A 7033-nucleotide genomic window follows, 5' to 3' on the forward strand; every position below is an offset into this window, starting at 1 on the left:
TTTGCGGTTGTAGTGTGTTCTCATTTTCTGTTGGTATGAGGCCCGCCTGACAGCAGTAGTCTCTCGGAGCTCTTCAATCAGGTCTAGGTCTGCCTGACACAGCTCTTCAGTTAGTTCTGGATTCGGGTGCAGAACCATTGGGGTGGGCAGACCGATTTCCACTGGGATGACTGTCACGCCCCAAAATTCGGACAATTAAATATTAAATTAGGACTAAACCCTAATAACATTCCATCATCCAAATCTTAGGGGTGAAACAAAAACTAAAGGCCAACCAAAACATCTACCATAATTCCATAACTAACCAATACCTCAACATTAAAGTAACAATAACTTAAATAATGTATGGTTACAAACCATTCTAAATTATTCAAATACTAAAGTCATAAAGAGAATAATAAATACATAGACTAATATCAATCCTAAGCTCAATAAAACAAAAAAAGTCCAAACGACAGGTCCAACACTATCGTCAATCCACGTTACCACCGTAGCTCCAACTAATCCTGCAAAGGAAGCTCAGCTGCGCTTAAATAGAACGCACCCGAGATTGCCAAGAGACAAAACGGGTCATTATACAGGTATACTGGTATGAGTACAAGATTCAACACACACGTGTCCACCAGACACAAACAAAAATACATTAAATTCTTATTACGAGACAAGACAAGTAGTTCCAACCGCACCGAGACGAATGGGTAGTTTCTCGAGATACGGTGGCATTTAGTTTCTTGTCTGTATACAACGGAATATAAAATGATTATAAAATAGACAAAATAGAAATAAAAATATGGTGGGTCAGCCCTGCATAAGAAGTTAGTAAGACCCACCATCCTGAAAAAAAATAAAGTTAGTATAATTTAATCATAAGTAACTTGCTGAATAAGTATAAAAATACACCGTTTCCTGCGTAAATAATTTGAATTGACCAAAACTCAAATAACGAAAGTTGTACAGAATCAAATTTTCTAAAAGACTGCGCGAACGAATTTAATAGAAACTGAACAGGTTAAGAGAAAAACTTGATATAAAAATCTAGATGGAATTTAATAGAAAAAATCTGAAGCTCGAAACGAACAAAAACTGCCCTAAGATGATTTTTTTCGAAAAATTTTAAAACACGAAAAGTGTGCAAAATAATGTTTTATTTTAGTTTGCGCGAAACCAATAAAAATGAGCCCGTTTTGTGGATTAAAACAGCCTATAAAATCTGCATTACCAAAATGAATCAAACCGACAATAACTAAGGTCATCCGATTATAAGTTCTAATCGATATTTTTAATAAAAAGTTAAAACAAAAAAGTTGTCTAGAATCACGTATACATGCTTCTGCTCAAATTTCATAATTTATCAAGATCGTTTACTATTTTTCAACATGAACAAATTAATACAATTCACACTATAGAAATAAACTCATAATTAAATTATTTGTACCTTAACTCCACCACTTCGGCTCTCCCCTTCCAGCCTACACATATATCCCATGTGCCTCCCGTATACCTAACACCGCTCCGAAGCCAAACTTGCACGGGGATATCGTCTCGAGTTTGACTCACTCCCCGGATGGTTAGCATATACGTACACGCGCAAATCAAAGCATTCGTTTACTCATGAGAACGAGGCAACAATATATATATATATACACAACATCTCACAAATGAGAATAAACATAACAGTGCCGAATCTAAGGCATTCAAATAAATCTCATAATCCTCACTTTTTTTTTTATACACTCTTTCTCACCATCACTCAAATAAAACAACAATATATGGAGTCATGGTAAAGTATAAAAAATTTATCTATGGGTTCCTAATTAATTTTAAATTTCATATAGCCCTATTAATTTTATTTTCATATAACCATGAAGGTGATTACAACCATAAATAAATCCATATAAAAACTCTAAACATGACATACAAAACTAATCAAAATAATTAAAATCAATCAATCAACTAAAAATCCTAAGCCTTACATACACAATTAAACAAAATAATTAAAATTAATCAATCAGCTAAAAATCCCAAACTTTACCTACACAACTAATTAAAGTAATTAAAATGAATCAATTATCTAAGAACCCTAAACTTTACATACACCACTAATCAAAATAATTAAAATCAATCTATCATCTTTAAGTAAATACAAAATCAAACTAACATCAAATAAATAAAAATAAATAAATAAATAAAAATAACAAATTAAACATAAATCAAGGGAAGTTGATTTTGTACTCATTATATTTTTTTTGAAGATCAAAGAATTATTTGAAGAACTAATGGAGCCACCCAAACAAAACCCTAATCTTTTTCTCCTTTCTTCTTCTCTCTCTCCAGCCGTCTCTCTCTTTTTTCTTTCTTCTCTTTTCTTTTGATCTCTTAAACCTAGTTGAATACTTCTATGTTATTATATATATAATAACCTAAGAGCTAGTATAACCTAATAATATTATACTATAAACCTAAATCTCAATATATATTAGCTTAATAAACTATAATATGCAGTAAAATTTATTAATTACAATATTAAATGCCTTAGATATCACATTAAACCTTATGTAACCACCCAATTAATAATTACATCATTAAATCCATTAAATATCACATTAAATCTCATGTAACCACCCAATTAATAATTACAACATTAAATTCATTAAATATCACATTAACTCTAATGTGACCACACAATTAATAAAGTTAAAAATAAAATAAGATAGTAATAACCATAATAATAATAAATAATGACTAAAGAAAATTAGGGTCGCTACAATACACACCTCAAAAGAATCTCGTCCCGAGATTCGATAGAAAAGAGTACTATACAAAAAGTTCCAGATGCATTTGCCGAACTTTCTCTTCTAACTCCCAGGTAATATCGTTCTCATCTTTGCACCATTGCACTTTCACCAAGTTCACTTTCTTGCGCCGCAACTGCTTTACATCCCGATCTAGAATAGTAACCGGTCGCACCACATACGTTAGATCATCACTATTCTCCAACACTTCTGGTGATACTACTTGGGAAGGGTCTTGTACACACTTCCGCAATAAAGATACATAGAACACATTGTGAATCATAGCTAAAGCAGGTGGTAGAGATAATTTGTAAGCCACATTACCAATCCTCTCAATGATCTCATATGGTCCCACAAATCTAGGTGCTAACTTTCCCTTCTTTTCAAACCGCATAATACCCTTCATCGGCGAGACCTTCAAAAATACGAAATCTCCAACATTCAACTCAACCCCCTTACGTTTTCTATCAGCGTAACTCTTCTGACGACTCTGTGCAGTCTTAATACGTTCCCGAATAATATTTACCTTCTCTAATGGCAAGTGTTCTTCCCAACCACCACCAAGATCGAGGACACAAGCTCTCAACATATCCTCTAAGATCTGATTTACTCGCTTAGTTTGCCCATCTGTCTGGGGATGATAAGCCGTGCTCAAGTCTAACCTAGCACCCAAAGCATGTTGAAAACTCTCCCAAAACTCTGCCACAAACAATGGATCACGATCCGAAACTATAGAAATGGGTGCGCCATGAAGTCGCACCACTTCTCGAATATACAGCCTTGCTAGTTTATCTACAGTTCGGTGAACACTGATAGGAACAAAATGAGTAGACTTTGTGAGTCGATCCACTATCACCCAAATAGATTCATTGTCTCGCTTAGACCGCAGCAATCCATCCACGAAATCCATAGAGATGCACTCCCATTTCTAAGTAGGGATCTCAAGAGGCTGCAACAGTCCAAACAGTTGTTGGTGTTCTGCCTTAACCTGTTGGCACACATAACATCGAGAAACATGCTCTCCTACGTCTTTCTTTATACCTTCCCATCAAAACGTTCTCTTCAGGTCATGATACATCTTAGTCCCACTAGGGTGAATCGTATATCGAGACCTATGGGCATCATCCATAATCTCTTTCCTCAATTCAACAATGTTAGGTACACACAACCTGCCCCTAAATTGCAATCCCCCATCTAAGTCCACAGACCAATTAGTAGGACAATCATCGATCAAATCCACTACAAGATCATCGAGCTTGCTGACGAGAAACCCATCTAAATTCTGCATCTGACGAACTTTACCCAGTAACGTCGGCTGCACGGTCAAACTACCAATGTATGCCTTCTCTGCACACTCTATTGATTGAACATCATGTGTCGAAATTAACTCCAAGGACTCCCATTCTTGGATTATCAAAAAAGCTATAATCCCATGTTGTCGACTAAGTGCATCTGCGACCACATTTCCTTTCCCTAGGTGGTAAAGGAGCTCGAAATCATAACTACTAAGGAATTCAACGCACCTCTGCTGCCTCATGTTCAACTCTTTTTGAGAAAAGAGATATTTGAGGCTCTTGTGATCTATGTACAACTCAAAATGCTCCCCAAACAAGTAGTGTCGCCACACTTTTAACGCAAAAACAACTGCTGCCAACTCTAAGTCATGAGTAGGGTATCGTTTCTCATGAGGTTTTAGCTGTCGAGAAGCATAAGATACAACCTTCTGATGCTGCATCAATACACATCCCAACCCAGTTCAACTCGCATCAGTAAACACTACTAACTTTTCCCTTTGTACCGGTATAGTTAACACCGGTGCTGTAGTCAACCGCTGCTTTAACTCCTGGAAAGCTTTCTCACAATCATCTATCCATATGAACTTCACATTCTTACGGGTCAACTTGGTCATGGGTGCTGCGATAGTGGAAAACTTCTCTATAAATCTTCTATAATAACCGGCTAGTCCTAAAAAACTTCTCACCTCTGTAGGGTTCGTGGGCTATTTCCATTTTTTGACCGCAACAACTTTTTCAGGATCTACCGCTATCCCCTGATTGGACACAACATGTCCCAAAAATCGACCTTCTTTCTTCCAAAAGTGACACTTACTGAACTTAGCGTATAACTAATGCTCTCTCAAAGTTTGCAACATGACTTTCAAGTGTTCTCTGTGTTCCTCCTCATTCTTAGAATACACCAAGATATCATCTATGAAAATAATCACAAACTTATCTAGATACGATTGAAAAATTCTATTCATCAAGTCCATGAAATAGGCAGGAGCATTGGTCAAATCAAAAGGCATTACAGGAAATTCGTACAACCCATATCGAGTCCGAAAAGCAGTAAGCGGTATATTTTCCTCTGACACACCCATCTGACGGTAACCTGTTCTGAGATCAAACTGAGAGAAAATGGCTGCCCCCTTCAACTGATCAAACAAGTCATCAATTCTAGGTAGCGGGTACTTGTTCTTGATAGTCACCTTGTTTAGCTCTCTGTAATCTATGCACATACGGAGAGTGCCATCTTTCTTGGAGACAAAGATTGCAGGTGCTCCCCATGGGGAGTTACTTGAACGAATGAACCCTTTATGAAACATCTCCAACTGCTTCTTCATCTCCACAAGCTCTTTAGGTGCCATTCTGTATGCCGCCTTAGCAATGCGAAATTCTACTACCCGTCGAGGAGGAGGTCCAGATATCTCCTGAAATACATCTTCAAACTCACACACCACATCTACCTCACTAATATCCTGCTTAGGAATTTCTACCGAGCACAGAAAACTCGTCATCACCGACTCTTCTCCATCGCTAGAAGTGTGGGTAAGCCGTGGCATACTGGGAATATCTATATTTACAGTCCTTCTAGCACAATCTAGAGTTACAAAGTATTTTTGCAGCCAATCCATACCAAAAATAATTGTAAACCCCTCAAACCCTAAAACAATTAGGTCCGCATACAAGACTTTGCCCGCAAAGTTAATCTCAAAATATTTACACATCTCATAAAGAGTAACTGCCCCTCCTAAAGGGGTCTCAACACGAATAAGTCTAGACAATGAGGTAGTTACAATATGTTCTCTTTCTACAAACTGCCTAGATATAAAAGAATGAAAGGCATCAGTATCAAAAAGTACTCTAATGGGTTCTCGAAAAAGATTAAAGGTACTTTCCAGCCATCACTTTCAAATTAAACACACAAAAAGAATTCGTTTAAAACTACTTAGAATAAACTTAACCACCAATCTAAACCAGCTAATCCATGTTTCCACAATCCGAGGATCACCTAAAGTCTCACAAGTCTAGGGTAACCTAGAGTTCTGATACCAAACTGTCACGCCCTAAAATTCGGACAATTAAATATTAAATTAGGACTAAACCCCAATAACATTCCATCATCCAAATCTTAGGGGTGAAACAAAAACTAAAGGCCAACCAAAACATCTACCATAATTCCATAACTAACCAATACCTCAACATTAAAGTAACAATAACTTAAATAATGTATGGTTACAAACCATTCTAAATTATTCAAATACTAAAGTCATAAAGAGAATAATAAATACATAGACTAATATCAATCCTAAGCTCAATAAAACAAAAAAAGTCCAAACGACAGGTCCAACACTATCATCAATCCACGTCACCACCGTAGCTCCAACTAATCCTGCAAAGGAAGCTTAGCTGCGCTTAAATAGAACGCACCCGAGATTGCCAAGAGACAAAACGGGTCAGTATACAAGTATACTGGTATGAGTACAAGATTCAACACCCACGTGTCCACCAGACACAAACAAAAATACATTAAATTCTTATTACGAGACAAGACAAGTAGTTCCAACCGCACCGAGGCGAATGAGTAGTTTCTCGAGATATGGTGGCATTTAGTTTCTTGTCCGTACACAACGAAATATAAAATGATTATAAAATAGACAAAATAGAAATAAAAATATGGTGGTCAGCCCTGCATAAAAAGTTAGTAAGACCCACCATCTTGCAAAAAAAATAAAGTTAGTATAATTTAATCATAAGTAACTTGCTGAATAAGTATAAAAATACACCGTTTCCTGCATAAATAATTTGAATTGACCAAAACTCAAAGAACGAAAGTTGTACAGAATCAAATTTTCTAAAAGACTGCGCAAACGAATTTAACAGAAACTGAACAGGTTAAGAGAAAAACTTGATATAAAAATCTAGACGGAATTCAATAGAAAAAATCTGAAGCTGAAAACGAAC

This window comes from Camellia sinensis, chromosome 1, assembly GCF_055761805.1.
Source record: "Camellia sinensis isolate YWXY chromosome 1, ASM5576180v1, whole genome shotgun sequence".
NCBI lineage: Eukaryota > Viridiplantae > Streptophyta > Magnoliopsida > Ericales > Theaceae > Camellia > Camellia sinensis.